The sequence below is a fragment of the Marmota marmota genome, unplaced genomic scaffold, assembly GCF_001458135.2.
Source record: "Marmota marmota marmota unplaced genomic scaffold, marMar, whole genome shotgun sequence".
In the NCBI taxonomy this organism is placed as follows: Eukaryota; Metazoa; Chordata; class Mammalia; order Rodentia; family Sciuridae; genus Marmota; species Marmota marmota.
Window position 1 is genome coordinate 41,243,284 of NW_025999977.1, and position 18,655 is coordinate 41,261,938.

Here is an 18,655-nt window from a genome sequence, read left to right on the forward strand (position 1 = left end):
AAAGAGAGAGAGGAGAGGGAGGGGGGGAGAGAGAGAGAGAGAGAGAATTTTTTAATGTTTATTGTTTAGTTTTCGGCAGACACAACATCTTTGTTTGTATGTGGTGCTGAGGATCGAACCCGGGCCGCACGCATGCCAGGCGAGCGCGCTACCGCTTGAGCCACATCCCCAGCCCCTGAGGCTGGCTTTGAACTCGCGATCTTCCTGCCTCAGCCCCTGAGCCGGGATTATGGGCATGTGCCACCATGCCTGGCTTTGCTGTTGTGTTTTAATTCTTCATGTATTCTAGATAGAAGTCCTTAGTTGCATATGTGATTTATGAATATTTTCTTTCTGATTTTAGGGAATAGTTCTTCATAATTAATATTCTGACTTTTGTAGGTTTTTTTGTAAACACCTATAATCTGGTTGAGGAAATTCCTTTTAGTTTATTATGTGTTTTGTTTTAATTATTTTTAGTTGTAGATGGACATAACACCTCTATTTCTTTTATTTATTTGTTTGTTAATTTATTTATTTCTATGTGGTGCTGAGGATTGAACCTAGTGCCTCACATATACTAGGCAAGCACTCTGTCACTGAGCCACAACCCTAGCCCTGCCATGTGTTTTTAAACTTTTGAGTTGTGATGGATTTTTTCCAATGCATTGTGAATTGATGGAATCATTTGACTTATATCGACTGCCAATATGTTGGGTGACATCAATTTTCAACTCAATTAGTGTTAAAACGCCTTTGCATTCCTGGGAAAAAAATCTCATTTGGTTATAGTGCTTCATACTTTTCACATAGTAAATTTTTCTGTTATTTGTTTTTGTGGTGTTGGGGATTGAACCCAGGGACATTCTTCCCTGAGCTGCTGCATCCCTTGCCCTTTTTATTTTATTTTGAGGCAGGGTCTTGCTAAGTTGCCCAGGCTGGGCTTGAACTTGGAATCCTCCTGCTTCAGCCTCCTGAGTTGTTGTGATTACAGGTGTACACCACCATCCCTGACCTGTAATTTTCTTTCCTTTTCCTTTTATTCTTTTTTTACCCTAAGTACTGGGAATCAAACTCAGGGCCTTACACATGTTCGACAAGTACTTTATCAGTGCACTATCCCTCTTAAATTTTTGAGGTCCCCCCCTCTTCCTCAAGTGCTGGGATTGAAACTATGGCTTCCAGCATGCTAGGGAAATGCTCTTACCAATGAGTCATCTCTCCAGCCCCCTTTTAAACTTTTGAAATAGAGTTTTACTAAGTTGCCCAGATTGGCCTAGAATTGTGATCTTCCTGTTTTCATTTTAGATAATGTTGTGGCCAAAATATCTGATGAGAACAACTTAGAGGAGGAAAAGTTTATTTGGTGCTCATGATTTCAGAGTTTTCAGTCCTTAGATGGCCGACTCCATTGCTCTAGGAATAAATTGAGGCAACACATCATAGGGGAAGGGCCAGAAGAGAAAAGTTCCTCAGCTCATGGTGGGCTCAGGAAGCAGAAATCTAGTGAAAGGGGAAGGGGCCCCCAGGATGATGTACACTTCCAGGGCATGCCTCCAGTGACCCACCTCCTCCAGCCAGGCCCCACTTGCCTAACTATCCAGTTAGGATGGCCCCAGGAGCTCTCATAATCTAATCGCCTCACCTCTGCATTGACAGGAGCTTTTGTCCAAACTATAACAGTCACTATTCCTTTTTGAAATTAAAAAATTTTGCAAGGGTTTTGCTAAATTGCTTAGGGTGTTGCTAAGTTGCTAAGGCTGGCTTTGAACTTGCGATCCTCCTGCCTCAGCCTTCTGAACTGCTGGGATATGGGTGTGCCACCGTACCTGGCTTAAGTACCTTTTTTTTTTTTTTTAAAGTAGTACAGGGAGATAGAGTTTGTAGTGCTTGATATTAAAATGTATTGCAGAGATACAGTAAATAAAGCAGCATAGCATGGTACTGATGTGAGAATGGAAAAGGCTCACTAGACTAGGTTTTAAAGTCAAATGGTCAAATATATGCAGGAATTCACTGTTTAAGTGTATGTAGGTAGTCCTTGAGAAACCTAATTATCTGGAGGAAGAAAATTACATGCATGCTTCATACTGTATTCTGATATAAATTAAAGAAGGATTGGGATTTTTTCTGTTTAAAAAAGCCATAAACTGGGGCTGGGGTTGTGACTCAGTGGTAGAGCGCTTGCCTAACAGGCGTGAGGTGCTGGGTTCAATCCTCAGCACCACATAAAAATAAAAAAAATAAAAGGTATTGTGTTCAACTACAACTAAAAAAAAAAAAGCCATAAACTGTGGGTGGTGGCATACACCTGTAATCCCAGCAGTTCGGGAGGCTGAGGCAGAAGGGTCATGCATTCAAAGCCAGCCTCAGCAATTCATGGAGGCCCTGAGCAATTTAGGGAAGCCGTGTGTCAAAATAAAAAGAGCTGGGGAAATAGCTCAATGGTAAAACACCTTTGGGTTCAATCCTTGCTACCAAACAAATAAACAAAAACCCCAAAAGTAGGTGCCAATAAGGTAAATAAATATTTGCTTTGTGGTGGTGAGAGAGGTAGTATGTATTGGGCTATATAAATGTATGTTTACAATAAAAGTAATGGATGTTGTGGCTTAAAATAACCCAAATACTTCAGAGTATAAAGACAGTTCCAGGGGCTGGGGCCAAGGCTCAGTGGTAGAGCCCTTGCCTAGCATGTGTGAGGCACTGGGTTCGATCCTCAGCACCACATAAACAAATAAACAAAATAAAGGTATTGTGTCCATCTACAACTAAAAACATATTTTACCCCCCCCCCCCAAAAAAAAGACAATTCCATCTTTTCAGAGTTGTAAACACTGCTAATGGTTCCTAAGGTATATATTCAAACATTTTCTTTACATACATATAGTGCTCTCTTCCTTTAATAATTTAAGAAGTTAAGCTATTACAGTTCTGCAGCTTTCATTTTTCATAATATGCGATTATGTTTGCATATCTGTATGTAGAGCACTATGGTTTGTTTCTCAAAACATTTAAAAATGTTTAAAACCCTGTGGTGAATTTGAAAGATTTTTACAGTGAGTATTCACATACTCACTACCTAGATCTTATTAACTTTTTACTCTCTCTCTCTTTATCCATATAACTCTTTCTAGAATCATGGGCAGTGTATCATAACATAACATTTGCTGTCTTAACTTTTTTTTTTTCCTGGTACAAGGGATTGAACCCAGGGGTGTTGAACAACTGAGCTACTTCTCCAGCCCACCCCCACCCCCCTTTTTTTTTCTTTTGAGACAGGGTCTTGCTAAGTTGCTTAGGGCCATGCTAAATTGCTGAGGATGGCTTTGACAAACTCGTCATCCTCCTGCCCATCTCCTGAGTCATTGGGATTACAGGTGTGCATCACCACACCCATTTAACCATTTTATAAATGTCGAGGTGTCAATTATATTCCCATTCTTGTACAACTGATCTCTTAACTTTTATCTGCAAATGGAAACTTTATACCCATTAAACAACTTTTTTCTCTCTTCCTCAACTCCTGATAACCACTATTCTACTTTTCATTTCTGAGTTTGACTCTGAAGACCTCATCAGAGTGAAAACATGCAGTATTTGTTTTTTGCAACTGACTCATTGCACTTAACATAATGTTTTCAAGATTTAATCCCAACCATTTGAGAAGTGAGGCAGGAAGATTTGCAAGTTCAGAATTAGTCTTAGCAATTTAGTGAGACTCTGTGCAACTTAGGGAGACACTGTCTCAAAAAAGGGATGGGGTTGTGGCTTAGTGATTAGGCACCCCTGGGTTCAATCCCTGGTACGGGGGGGGAGGGGGGAACCTGTGTTGTAGTAGGTATCAGAATCCCCCACCCCGTACTATGGGGGAAATGAATCCAGGGGTGTTCTACCTCTGAGCTACTTCCCTAGCCCATTTTATTTTTTATTTTTGAGGCAGGGTCTCACTAAATTGCTCAGGCTGTTTTTGAACTTGTGATCCTCCTGCCTTAGCCTCCCAAGTAGCTGGTATTATAGATCTGTACTACCTTGTCCAGCCAGATTTTTTTTAAAGATTGAATAATATTCCATTGTGTGTATATATTACATTTATTCTTTTAGACATTTATGGACACTTGGTTTGCTTACACATTTTGGCTTTTGATATAATGCTGTTATGACCATGGGTGTATAAATATATTTTTGAGACCCTACTTTGAATTGTTTTCTTTTGTATATATGCCCAGAAATGGTATTATGAGATTATATATCCATTTTAATTAATTGATTGATTAATGAATTATTTCTAGTAACAGGGATTGAGCCCATGGGTGTTTAACCCCTGAGCCATATTCCCAGCCCTTTTTATGTTTGATTTTGAGACAGGGTCTTACTGTGTTTTGGAGGCCTCACTGAGTTGCTGAGGCTGGCTTTGTACTTGTGATCCATCTTCCTCAGCCTCCTAGGTAGCTGGGAGTATAGGTGTGCAACACCATGCCCAGCTCCATTTTTAATTTTTTGAGGGACTGCCATACTATTTTTACTTTCTATTTGTCGGCATCATTTTATATTCCCATTAGCCCTGCACACCTACATTGTTTTATTTTGTAATTTTGATAGCAGCCATTATAATCAATATGAAATGATAACTTGTGTTTTCGATTTGCATTTCCCTAATGATTAGTGATGTTGAGCATCTTTTTCTATGTTTTTAGCCATTTGTATATCATTTTTGGAGAAATTTCAATTCAAATTCTTTGCCCATTTTTGATTTGGGTTATTTGTTTTGTTGTGGACTTGTAGGAGTTCTTCATGTATTTGTACATCCCTTATCAGATGACTTATTAGTTGTCTTTTCATGATGTTGATTGCATCCTTTGATACACAGAAGTTTTAATTTTTTATATAGTACCATTTGTTTGTTCTTTCTTTCTTTTTTTTTTGGTACCAGTTATTGAACCCAGGGTTGCTTTATCACTGAGCCTTAATTCCCCTGCCCAGCTTTTTAAAAATCCTTTTCCAGACCCAGGAGCTAAGTTGCTTAGGGCCTTGCCACATTGCTGAGGTTAACCTTGAATTTGAGATCCTCCTTCCTGAGCCTCCTGAGTTGCTGGAATTACAGACCTGTGCCATCACGCCCAGCTCTGGCTCTGGTCCTCTTTTTGATGGAGGCATATTCATTTGTTATTTGGTTACTCAGCAGTCTGATTTACTAGTTCCTAAGGGGAATTCAGATCATGTCCAGATTTATAATGTTACAAATATGGCTTCAGGAAATATTATTTACATATTTTTTACGTACTTGTAGCAGTATCGTAATTAATTTTTGTGTTGAACTTGATGGGTCAAAGGTTGTCCAGTTAAGGCTGAAGAGTGCCCAGTTGTGCTCAAAAGGGATATAAGATTTTACATCATTGGAGGATAGCTCTTTGTACCTATGGTAAGTCACTAGATGAAAAAAATCTGTTTTTTTATTTTGATTTCATATGTTTATATGGCTGTGGTTTAGCATCTTTTTTAGATGTTAATTGGCCACTTCTGTTTCTGTTTCTCTGAATTGTTTCTTTATCCTTTGCCAGTTCTTTGAATTGTTGGTGTTTTTCTCATTGATTTGTTACAGCTTTGTCTATGTGTGATATGTTTTCTAATCCTCCTCCCATTTTTCTTTAGACTTTGTTTATGACTATGTTTGTGTATGCATACCCTACATGCATTTCTATTATTATTATTATTATTATTATTATTATTATTATTATTATTTTGGCTCTTGAATTCAGGGGGACTCGACCACTGACCACATCCTCAGCCCTATTTTGTATTTTATTTAGAGATAAGATCTCTCTGAGTTGCTTAGCACCTCGCTTTTGCTGAGGCTGGCTTTGAACTTGGGATCCTCTTGTCTCATCCTCTTGAGCCTTTGGGATTACAGACATGCACCACTGTGCCCGGCCTCATGTTTATTATGTTTTTTGTCACATTTGTAAATATTTTTCCTTATAAGATTCTCGGTTTTGTCTCATTTTTTTTGAAAGCAGGCTTAATAAAAGTAAGATAGAATCCATTAAAGTCAAGACTTGATTACCTAAAAATGAAACAACTTCTAGGTTAAAATATTACTCCTACATGATTAGAAGTGTAGGGAGGGTAAAAAAGGAGAAAAATCATCCAAATCTTTTACTCAGTGGCAAACATCATTGATATTTCACCATACTTATTTTTTTCCCCTAGTCTTTTCTTCCTACTTGTTTTAGTTTGTGGTGTCATTATTATGTAATGTGTTCACTGACCTTGAAAAGATAACTCCCCCCACTGGGAATTGAACCCGGGGTACTTTGTTTTTGAGCTACATCCCCAGATTTTTTTAATTTTAATTTTTATTTTGAGGCAGTGTGCCTAAGTTGCTGGGGCTGGCCTTGAATTTGTGATCTTCCTGCCTTCTGGATTACAAGTCTGTGCCATCATGCCAGGCAATGACACACTTTTTTTTGTTTTGTTTTGTTTTTAAACTAAGAAGAAATAGATGTCTCTTAATACTTGTGAGCTGGAGTAAAGGGAGTATTGATATTTAGAAGGTCATTATGATGAATTCAGAAACCTGGTCATGTAAAAGTGACTGCAAGTTGTATTTTATTTCCCTTCCTTCTATTGTACAACTTTCCTTCACTGTTTAGTAATGTTCTCTTTTAGCATTGCGTTTGCTTTTTTCTTTTAAACATGCAATGGCAGACATAGAAAAGAGAATTTTATTCCATATTTGAATTGGAGCTTTAAACAGAAATCATTGCGCCTCTGGGAGTGTGCTGTGCATAGTGGTAGCAGTGTTAAACATACAGAGAAAACAGTTTTCTCTGCAAAGGAAGATAAAATTCAGTAAATCTCTGTTTAGTTGCCCTTCTCTACTTCAGAAGGCTTCCTTCTAGTTCTGTCTTGAGTAAAATCTTGGCTATTTTGCCTCAATAAGTACATTTCATTATGTGGAAAGATAACTAGTTACAATAAAAAATGATCAATTAATTGCTGCGGTTGCCCACTTTAAGTACTTATGTACTTGTCTATGTGTGATGTTTTCTTTTTTCTAAAAATTTTTTTAATATTTATTTTTTAGTTTTTCCGTGGACACAACATCTTTGTTTGTATGTGGTGCTGAGGATCGAACCCAGGCCGCACACATGCCAGGCGAGCGCGCTACCGCTTGAGCCACATCCCCAGCCCATGTGTGATGTTTTCTAATCCTCCCCCCATTTTTCTTTAGACTTTGTTTATGACTGTGTTTGTGTGTGCATACCCTACATGCAATTCTATTATTATTATTATTTGGAAAGATAACTTGTTACAATAAAAAATGATCAATTAATTACTGCGGTTGCCCACTTTAAGGTAGTTGAAAAGGAAGAGTGGCATTGAGGATGAGAGCACACCTCCCAGGAGAGGTGAGATTTTATCTGGGCTTGGTTGTTGTGAGCAAGAATGTGGAAGCACTGATTATGTTTGACATCTGGAAAAGTGCTTTTCAGAGACAATTGCCTTGTCCTGGTAGCTTCAAAGCATTTCTTTGACTGGTTTTTGGGAATATTTCATCAAATAGTTTGATAATTTGCAAAACTTAAATAAAACAGCATGTGAAAATTTTATTTTTTTGCTTGTATGGTTGAGAGCTTTTTTTCTGACTAGTAGGCTCTAATTATTGCCAGCCTATTCAGCATAGTTAATTTTATGTTAATCTCTCTGTGTGGATTCTGTGTATAGATATGGCCTCTATTCCACTTTTTTACCCCTAGTGCTGGAGATTGAACCCAGGTCTTTAGGTACTAGGCAAGCACTCTGCCATTGAGGTACATCCCCAGCCCAAAAATTCTTTCTTTCTTTCTTCTTCTTCTTCTTTTTTTTTTTTTAATATATTTTAGTTTTTGGTGGGCACAATATCATTATTTTATTTTTATGTGGTGCTGAGGATTGAACCCAGTGCCTCATGCATGCTAGGCGAGCACTCTACCACTGAGCCACAACCCCAGCCCTTAATCTTGTTGTATGGATAATGGGCACTATTTTAAGAACTGTTTCGAAAGTAGTAGAAAACCTATCCCACAGTGGTAGAAGGAAGAAAAGGGAATTTATTGGTTTGTTACTGAAAAAATCTCAAGGAGGAACTTTAGATATGGTTGAATTCACTGTTTAAATAGAAGCATCATAAAGATTTTTTTTTCTTTTTTCTGCTTTAGGATGTTGCTTTGGGCCTTAATGGACCAAGAAATCTGTTGGCTTCAGCCTCATGTCATCATGTTTAAGTCCAGTGGCTGCTGGAGTGAAAATAAAAAACTATTTCATCTCGTTGTACTCCTGCCTTGGCTTGAGCTTGCCCATTTCTAAACCAGTTACTGTGGCCAGGAGGATGGAAAGTGCTAATGCTTTACTGTTAGTGTTGGTTCCCACTTTGTAGAGTGAGCACAGAGGAGGGAATGAATCTTTTTCTCACAAGAATGTTGAATGGGCTGGGCGTTGTGGTACATGCCTATAATTTTAGCACCTTGGGAATCTGATGCAGGAGGATTGCAAGTTCAAAGCCTTAGCAATTTAGTGAGACCCTAAGCATCTTAGTGAGACCCTGTCTTAAAAAAAAAAAAAATAAGGGGCTGGGAATGTAGCTCAGTGGTTAAGTGCTCCTAGGTTCAAACCCCAGTACCCCACCCCCCCAAAAAATTGAATATCCTTAAATTGCTAAGAACACAGCATACCTTAAGCATCATAGGGTCTGTGGCCTCAGTAGCAACTACCAATAATAATTATACTTTTAACTGAGAAAGGTTTTCCTATCATCAGGCTGTCAAAGTCATCTGTACCTTTAAAAAGTATTTTTTTTACCAATAAAAATAACACTTTTGACTGAGAAAGATTTTTTTTTAACCTATCATCAGACTCTCAAAGTGGTCTGTACTCTTAAAAAGTATTATTTATTTATTTTGTTGAAGTGCTGGGACTAGAACTAAAGGCCTCACATATGCTAGGCAAGCACTTTGCCACTGAATGTGTGGGCATGGTGGTACATGCCTGTAATCCCAGCAACTCATCTGTAATCTCAGCAAGGCAGGATGATGAGGCAGGAGGATTGCAAGTTCGAGGTCAGCCTCAGCAATTTAAAATTTAAAGATTAAAATTTAAAAATTAAAAGGGCTGGGAATCTAGTTCAGTGGTAAGAGTGTCCCTGGGTTCAGTTCTCTGTAGTGCCCCAAATACCCCCAACCAAAAAAAGTATTGATAGCGGGTCTAGGGAGCAAATGTCATTTTAACTGAAGTCTGCAACTAACAGAGGAATTCATGAGAATCATAATTGAGGGGTAATAGAATTGGATTACTTTAATCCAGTGACAATAAGGTGTTGAAGACAGTATAGTGTATATTTGGTTAGTCTTAATACAGTGCGTATTACCTGACTCGCTAGTTAATGGAACTATAGTAATGCTTAAATGTTTGTTCAAATAGATTATTAAAAAAAAAAATTTCTGAAGAGTTTAAAGTTACTTTTTTTTTTTTTTTTGGTGGTGCTGGGAACCCAGGGCCTTGTGTGTGTGAGGCAAGCACTCGACCACCTGAGCTATATCCCCAGCCATAAATTTAAATTTACATTTTTAAAATCAAAATTATTATTCATCAGCTTTTATACCATATAGTCACAAGTGAGAATTGTAGTATAGGGAAAGTTGGAATGAGAGATGTAGCCTAACACTAATTAGGACCTGAGATTTCTATACCAGCTCCATTAAAAAAAAAAAAAAAATTTTTTTTTTGTAGTTGCAAATGGACAGAATGCCTTTATTTGTTTATTTTTATATGGTGCTGAGGGTTGAACCCAATGCTTTGCACGTGCTAGGCAAGCACTCTGCCACTGAGCTACAGCCCCAACCTTACCAGCTCCATGTTTAAAGTATGTATTTTAGTCCATATTTTTATCAGGAGTGGCCCAACATCCCTAGGTTTTAAAGCTCACTTTTTACCTTAAACATCAAGTCCTTTTACTGAGATTGTTTTGTAGAGTGATACTAACATTGTTGGTTTCCTACCCATATCCCTTCTTTTTGGTTGACTGAACCTAGTATGAAATCTTGATCTTCTAGTGTGGATCAAAGTTGGTTCTTTAAGACAACATGAAACTATTATGTTCCTAGGTAAGGAATGTTTTAAGGCAATGTCTTAGAATTAGGGTTTTTAAACTTTTTTGTTAGAGATTTGTCATTTGTTTTTGTGAATTATGGATACTTTAAGTTCTTCCTCTCTTCCAACAATTGTCTGACTGATGTGGGTTGTGGAAAGTTTGAAAACAGAAAAGCAAAGAAGCAGGGAAAAAGTAATCTTATTATTATTTTTTTTTTTTAAAGAGAGAGAGAATCTTCCAATATTTGTTTTTTAGTTTTCGGCGCACACATCTTTGTTTGTATGTGGTGCTGAGGATCGAACCCGGGCCGCACGCATGCCAGGCGAGCGCGCTACTGCTTGAGCCACATCCCCAGCCCCAGTAATCTTAATTGTATTATATAATTACACTTAATGGCCATAGTTCCCTTTTGGAATTTGATGAGAGTTATGAATCTTCCTCCCCAAAAAGATATATACAGTAAATAACTATATATGATTCTGAAACCTGTTTATCATAAGCTTTTTTGTTTGTTTGTTTTGTGGTGCTGGGGATTGAACCCATGGCCTTGTGCATGCAAGGCAAGCACTCTTTTACCTGAACTGAATCCCCAGCCCTATCATGAGCTTTGATTATAAATTAATACTTTGATCTAAGGTCATACTATTAACATTTGGACATATATTGGTAATACTTAAAAAAAAAAATGTTCAGTACTGGGGATTAAACCCAGGGCCTCATGCATGCTGGGCAAACTCTCGACCACTGAATACATCCCCAGCCTTTTTGTTTTTATTTTGAGGCAGAGTCTTCCTTGAACCTGGAATCCTCTTCCCTCAGTTCAGCCTACTAGCTGGGATTACTATAGGCATGCGCTGCAACACCTGGTTGTTTATAATCCTTCAGTATTTTGTATTTAGTTTTGCATATCATAACCACTTCTTCATCATTGAAAACTCTGCTTTAAAAAATATACAAAGAAGGGGATCCTAAGTTATACTCCATATATGTGTGATATTTCAAAATATACTTTACTGTCGCGTATATTTAAACAGAACAAATGAAAAAAAAGTCTTAAAAAATACACACATACATGTTTGCTGTGCTGGGAATTGAACCCAGGGCTTTGTGCATTCTAGGCAAGAGCCCTACCACTGAGCTACACCCCCACCTCCACCCAGAATACTTTTTATGATAATGTATCTCCTTCCTCCCTCCTTTCCTCCCTCCCTCTCTCCTCTCTCCTCTCTCCTCCCCTCCCTCCCACCTTTCCTCCCCTCCTTCCCTCCTTTCTTCCATTGTTGATGGACAAAATACCTTAATTTTATTTGTTACCTGCTAGGCAAGTGCTCTGCCATTGAGCCACACCCCAGCCCAATATATCAGTTTTCAATTTAGTTCCTTCTATGTTTCAGACATTGTCTAATTTTAGGGGCACAAATGAGGAGTCTGTGGTCTCACATTTGAGGGGTACAGATGAAGGTGTCTATTTAACTTCCCTTAGTTAAAGAGATTTGCTCTTTAACTCTTTGGAAGGGGAGTTAATTTATTTTGTTGTCTTAATTTTGGGTATTTAGATTTGTTTATTTCCATAACTGTTACTAATTCTGCAAAAATCCTCCTGCCTAGGGGCTGGGGTTGTGGTTCAGTGGTAGAGTATTCGCCTAGCATATGCCAGGCCCTGGGTTCGATCCTCAGCACTACATAAAAGTAAATAAACAAAATAAAGGTATTGTGTTCAACTACAACTTAAACAAACAAACAAACAACAAAACCCTCCTGCCTAGACCTCCTATGGGTTTCTGCCATTCTGCTTTTATAGATCACTACAAGGAAAGTTACTGGGTAGGAGATGTCAATCTTTGAAAGCTTGTGAAGTCACATGTTACCAAATTACTTTCAGACAAGTGTATCACTTAACCTTCTTAGCTGTTTAGTGTATAAGGTGCCTAGGCGATTGTCAGCCCTCAAAGAATAGAATCTTAGGTGTTTTTAAAGTCTTTGCTATATTTTATAAGACAGATAAACTTTCAGGTATAAAAAGGAATGGAAAAGGTATGTCATCTACAGAAAGCAGCATGAGCAAAGGTGGGATGTTGGTAGCATAAAAGATGCTGTCTCATAGCTACAGTGAAAATCAGCGTCAATGGTGTTGCAGGATAAGAAAGACTGCGATAGTTTGTTCCTTACATAGGTTGTGCTCCACATGGAGTCCTCTCGTCACCAAGTGTAGACAGCAAGTGTGGCAGTAGTATCTTAAGAAGGTTAGTGGAACAAACTGTAGTCTCTGCTGCAGCAGCTTATTTCAAGACCACTTTGATACTCACTATCTCTTTCTACCATCAGCCATTCTAGATTTCCCTAGTCTTTATTAGACTTGAACTGATCAAGGTGCTTGCCTGAGATCGTTATTCCTGAGGAGTCTGAATATGTTTGCCTTTTCCTTATCATGCCTTGGCCTTGGTCTGCAGTTGCCTGCTTTTACTAGGTGTGGAAGCACTAGGAACTACATGTACTAGGTTAAACTCCTGTGGTCAATTACTTCTCCAGTGTAATAACTCCTTTTTTGTTGTCTCCTTCATTATCATGAACCAAAATAACCAGTAGTTGTTAAGTTCAGATTCAGATTAAAGGTTCTCTGATAAAAATGTTTCATTCTGGGGTTAAGGATCTCTAACCCTAACAGAGCCTGAAATTGCAGAGATGAGAAATAAATTGTGTTATTTGGGGCCAAGCCTATTCCATTCATACCTCTGTATTGTATGTACTTTAAGGATGCATTTACTACATTTTAGAGGTCATTTCCAGTCTTCTCTCAGGTTTACTGCTTATTGATATAGTGTCTGGTGATATCAGTTATCAGAGTCCATTGTTATACTTGCTTTTGCCTAAAAAGGGTCACTAGGTCTGAGGTGATTTTATGCCCCATGTTAATAAAATCACATATCCCTGGCTAGTGGTGCTGACGGAGGCACAGAAAGCAGGGAGGGCAAACTCCTCTGACAACTATTCCAGATTCCTGTCCCCTTCAGAATGAAACAGGTCCAGTGTAATTACCTTGTCACCCAAATGCTTGGCTTATCTCTTTGAAGACCTGTAACATCTAGGGGGCTCAGAGTTGGCAACTGAGCAGGAGGAGTAGCTCTGTCATTTATTAGCAGATGTGATTTTGGACAAGTTACTTAATTTCTCTGTGCCTCAGTTTTTTGTTTTTGTTTTTTTGGTACTGGGGATTGAACTCAGGGGCACTTGACCACTGAGCCACATCCCCAGCCCTATTTTATATTTTATTTAGAGACAGGTTCTCACTGAGTTGCATAGCACTTCACTGTTGCTGAAGCTGGCTTTGAACTTGCAATCCTCCTGCCTCAGCTTCCCAAGCCGTTGGGATTAGAGGCGTGCTCTACCATGCCTGGCCTGTGCCTCAGTTTTAACATGGAAAAATGGATTATAATATCTATATCATATTATTATAAAGATTAAATGAGCCAATATATGTAAAGCACTTAGAATAGTACTGGGCACTTTAAAGCTAGTTGAGTAATTCACTTTTTTTCAAAAGTATTTTTAGTTGTAGATGGACACAATACCTTTATTTATTTTTATGTGGTGCCGAGTATCGAACCTAGTGCCTCACATGTGCTATGCAAAGCGCTCTACTCCTGAGCAAATCCAGCCCCAGTATTAACCCTTTTTTTTTTTTGGTATTGAGGTCACTGAACCACACCTCTAGCCCTATTTTGTATTTTATTTAGAGGCAGGGTCTCACTGAGTTGCGTAGCGCCTCATCTTTGCTGAAGCTGGCTTTGAACTCATGATCTTCCTGCCTCAGCCTCCTGAGCTGCTGGGATTACAGGTTTGCGTCACTGCACCCCACTCCAGTATTAACTCTTATTGTTACTAAGTCTAAATTTAGAGTTTTGGGAGATTGTCTTGAGAGATTTTTTTTTTTTTTCCTTGAGAACTAGACTTCTCAGATAATCAGGTAAAAAGAATACAAGATAAGAATGGACTAAATCAGGGTGACTTGTAGAGCTTTCAGAATTGAGAGACCTTTAGGTAAAATCTGTACATCTGAGCTTTTGAAGCCAGTGTGTGTATTCTCTGTATATCCATGGGTGCCTCTTTGTATAGATCAGTATTTACATGTACTCACTCCCTTTTTTTTTAAATACCTTTATTTTTTATGTTTTTATATGTAGTGCTGAGAATTGAACCCAGTGCCTCACATGCTAGGCAAACGCTCTGCCATTGAGCCACCATCCCAGCCCCTCCATGTACTCCCTTCTTTATTTTTTTTATTTTTTATTTTTTTAGTTGTTGATGGACCTTTATTTATTTTATTTATATGTGGTGCTGAGAATCGAACCCAGGGCCTCACATTGTGAGGCAAGTGCTCTACCACTGAGCCACAACCCCAACCCCTCACTTCTTAATACATTAAAATTTCTGTCCCCCAGTCTATAAACTTATTTGTATTTGCCCTTAACTTTTATCTTTAATTTCTGTTAAAAAAATAGGCATTTTTAATGTTGTTTAAGGCTAATCTTGCCACCCATGTTCCAGATTCCATCAGTAAATTATCAGATGTTTTAATCTCTGTGATGGGCATTGGTAATACTAGATGTGCAAGACAGGTGGTCCTAGCCCTCATGGAGCATACATGCTAATGGGGAAGACAAGTAAACTAAAGTGCAGCTACAAAAAATAGAGTGTGAAAGGCAGTACTAGGGATATATTGGATGCTACTATAGGAGCATAATTATTTTTGAAACCATTGGAGGGTGAAATGCCTAAGGAGAGTTGCAGTTTTGAAGAGAAGAGAATCCTGAAGATGGGTAAATGTTATAAGATTGTGGAGAATGAAAAAGTTGCTGGTACAGAGGTAGGAAGGAACCAAGGAGAGGCTGGTGTCATAGAAGCCACATGGAAGAGTGTATCACTGGACAGAGGTAGTGATCAACAGATACTGCTCCGCAGTCTGGTAGGGCCCCTTACCCTCTTTCCTATGAGGGTATTTGGCTATATTGGTTATCCCTTCTGTCTCAATTCCAGATATTTTTTGTTTTTATCATGTGCTTAGCTCCTAAACTTCCATAGTGAGAGAGTATATATATATAGTAAGTTCGGTAGGTGAGGAATACCATATCCTCTGAATTCATTTTGTTTCCAAGTGTAACATCTTAAGTAGCACAAGTTCTAATGAGCTTAATCAAAATGATAATGAATTTATCAAAAACTGTATCTGAACCTAATTTGCTTCTCATGTTAGGACAGGGAGAATTGGGATAGTTTGGTTTACTTGGGTTTCCTTTTATCCCAGTATAGGAAACTTGTTCAGCTCTTGACAAAAGTCATTCCTTGACTTTTCCCATTTCCTTCACTATTCTTTTTTTTTTTTTTAATATTTATTTTTTAGTTTTAGGTGGACACAATATCTTTATTTTACATTTATGTGGTGCTGAGGATTGAACCCAGTGTCTCATGCATGCTAGGCGAGCATGATACCACTGAGCCACAAACCCAGCCCCACCTTCACTGTTCTTGAAGAGTTGTTTTATCTTTCTATTCCATCTATAATAGACTTTCATTCAGTGCTAAGACCTCACAAGTCTGATTTCTTTGCTCCTGATTAAATAGAATCTGAACTTCCAAAGCTTAAGATCTCCTCTTGCTAACAGCGTATTTCTGTTCTTTTTTTTTTTAAGAGTATATCCCCCCCCCAAATACATTTTATTTATTTATTTATTTTTGTGTGGTGCTGAGGATCAAACTCAGGGCCTTGCACGTGCGAAGGGCTCTACCCATGAGCTACAGCCCCACCCGCGTATTTCTGTTCTTTAAGTAGGTAAACTTTTGACATGTTGACCCCTCACCCTTAGAATAATTTCTGAGGCACCAAAGCGTTATGGTTTTCTTCCTATCCCCCACCATTCCTTAGTTTAGTGTGTTTTTTTCTCTGGGTCTTAAACATTAGTGTGTTCTATAGCATAACTTTGATCTTTTTGCTTTTCAAATTTCCTGGTTCACTGTTATGGAATTATTTATCCTAATTAAAGCCTTTGGACAGTAAGTGAGCCTTATAACACTGATAGGAATTTATAAAGATTACCATGTTATTTATTTAAACATTTTAAATATAAAATAAAATCATCTAGGTTATGCAAAATTTATACTGTACTTCTTGTGTATCTGGAATTAATTTATAAATGCACCAATTTAAATATTGTTATTTAGCTAGAGTTGGACTCAAATCTTAGAAGCTACCTAGATTTTTTCTTAAGTCTCAGAAAATTTTAAAATCCTTTTTGTTAGCTGAAATGAGAACCTGCAAGCTAAGAAGTAAGTACATTAAGCACTTTAAAAACATATTTAGTTGTACTTTCTCTGTAGTGTTAATTTTAAATCTGAGTGATTATTCATATTGCCACATAGTAGTTTCTAAAAATTGTGTTTTGTCCCTCTCTGGGCAAGATGGCTGGGGGCAAGGCTGGAGCGACTCTGGGGCAGACGCACCTTTCTCGGCAGAATCTTGCCACCTTGGATGTTACCAAGTTGACACCACTATCACATGAAGTTATCAGCAGACAAGCCACAATTAATATAGGTACAATTGGTCATGTAGCTCATGGGAAGTCCACAGTTGTAAAAGCCATTTCTGAAGTTCACACTGTCAGGTTCAAAAACAAACTAGAAAGAAACATTACAATCAAGCTTGGATATGCTAATACAAAGATTTATAAACTTGATGACCCAAGTTGTCCTCGGCCAGAATGTTATAGGTCATGTGGAAGTAGCACACCTGATGAGTTTCATATAGATATTCCAGGGACCAAAGGGAACTTCAGATTATCCAGATTATTATTTCCTTTGTTGACTGTCCTGCCCATGATATTTTGATAGCTACTATGCTGAATGGTGCAGCAGTGATGGATGCAGCTCTTCCTTTGATAGCTGGTAATGAATCTTGTCCTCAGCCTCAGACTTCTGAACACATAGCTGCTATAGAAATCATGAAACTGAAGCATATTTTGATTCTACAGAATAAAATTGATTTGTCAGGCTAAAGAACAGCATTTGTACAAGGTAGCAGAAGGAGTTCCCAGTATTCCATTTTCTGCTCAGCTGAAATACATTATTGAAGTCATCTGTGAGTATACATAGTAAAGAAAGTACCAGTACCCCAAGAGACTTTACTTCAGAACCTTGACCTTATTATTAGGTCATTTGATGTTAACAAGCCTGGTTGTGAAGTTGACGACCTTAAGGGAGGTGTTGCTGGTGGTAGTATTTATTCCAAAAGAAGTATTAAAGGTGGGCCAGGAGATAGAAGTCAGACCTGGTATTATTTTCAAAGACAGTGAAGGAAAACTCATGTGTAAACCAATCTTTTCCAAAATTGTATCCCTTTTTATCAAACATAATGATCTTCAGTATGCTGCTCCAGGGGGTCTTACTGGAGTTGGAACAAAAATCGTCCCTACTTTGTGCCATGCTGACAGAATGGTGGGGCAGGTACTTGGTGCTATTGGAGCTTTACCTGAGATTTTCACAGAATTGGAAATTTCCTATTTCCTGCTTAAACGACTTGTAGGTATACGCACTGATGGAGATAAGAAAACAGCAAAAGTCCAAAAACTTTCTATGAATGAAGTGCTCATGGTGAACATAGGATCACTGTCAACAGGAGGGAGCGTTAGTGCTGTCAACGCCGATTTGGGCAAAATTGTTTTGACTAATCCTGTGTGCACAGAAGTAGGAGAAAAGATTGCCCTTAGCCAAAGAGTTGAGAAACATTGGTGTTTAATTGGTATGGGTCAAGTAAGAGGAGTGACAATCAAGCCAACCATAGACGATGACTAAAGAATCCCTTTTAAATAATGCATTTGGATGGGGCTGGAATTTCTCTTAACAACCTAAGGGTATATTTTCAGAGCAATACTATGGAATTAATTTCTCAGCTCATTACCTTAGTAGATAGCTGTAAGGTTATTCTTATTTTTTGATGAAAATTTAACCTCTAGCACTAATACAGCATCTACAATAGTGTAAAAATTGGTGTAATGTTGGATTGAATCTACATTTTAACAAAAATTAAACATTCCCAGGTAATGTATAATTTATACATCCATGCAGGTTTGAAATGAAACTGTTTGCCACAGCCAGCCTTTGCTGTAGCATGCATGCCATGGAATCTGTTTGAAATAAAAATTTTTCCTCTTCAAAAAAAAAAAATGTGTTTTGTAGTTTCATAAACAATTCTAGTGGAATGAGTTTTTGTGTGATAAACACTGCCCTCCTGTGTTTAGAGTAAGGTAAATGCTTTGCAAACTACTCTTTTCACTCACATTAAACTTGTGGTAATAGAGGTAGTACTTTTAAAAAATATTTATTTTTTAGTCATAATTGGTCACAATACTATTTATTTATTTATTGTGATGACACTTGAACCCAGGGCGTCGCACACGCTAGGCAGCTCTACCGCTGAGCCACAACCCCAGCCCTTAGAGTGTAGTATTTTAGTCAAAAATATATGGCCATATTGTTTCTTTCCCCTCCCTCCCTCCC

At 38.1% G+C, this 18,655-nt stretch overlaps 1 protein-coding gene and 1 pseudogene across 5 annotated transcripts in view; both read left to right on the forward strand.

The window, feature by feature from the left end:
• Asxl2 (ASXL transcriptional regulator 2) overlaps positions 1–18,655 on the forward strand; it is a 135,457-nt gene that overhangs the window by 18,769 nt on the left and 98,033 nt on the right. The window lies entirely within an intron of this gene.
• On the forward strand, positions 15,605–18,634 carry LOC107137448 (annotated as a pseudogene).